A 233-nucleotide genomic window follows, 5' to 3' on the forward strand; every position below is an offset into this window, starting at 1 on the left:
AAAAAAAAAAAAAAGAAAGAAAGAAAGAAAAAAGGAACAGCTGTGATGCAATTTGTCTGTACAAACTGCATTGTTATGTTCAGGTTTCCAGTGGAAAATTATATTTGGAGAGGGAAAACATGCATATAACACTTCAATATCTTCAACCAAAGCAGTTTTCCATTGTGTGTAAGTCTTCTTCTGAGGGAAGGGCTCTGCCTGTGATTATCCAGCTGAAGGTTCTGACAGCATGA

Source organism: Meleagris gallopavo, chromosome 22 (assembly GCF_000146605.3).
Source record: "Meleagris gallopavo isolate NT-WF06-2002-E0010 breed Aviagen turkey brand Nicholas breeding stock chromosome 22, Turkey_5.1, whole genome shotgun sequence".
NCBI classification, from domain to species: Eukaryota; Metazoa; Chordata; class Aves; order Galliformes; family Phasianidae; genus Meleagris; species Meleagris gallopavo.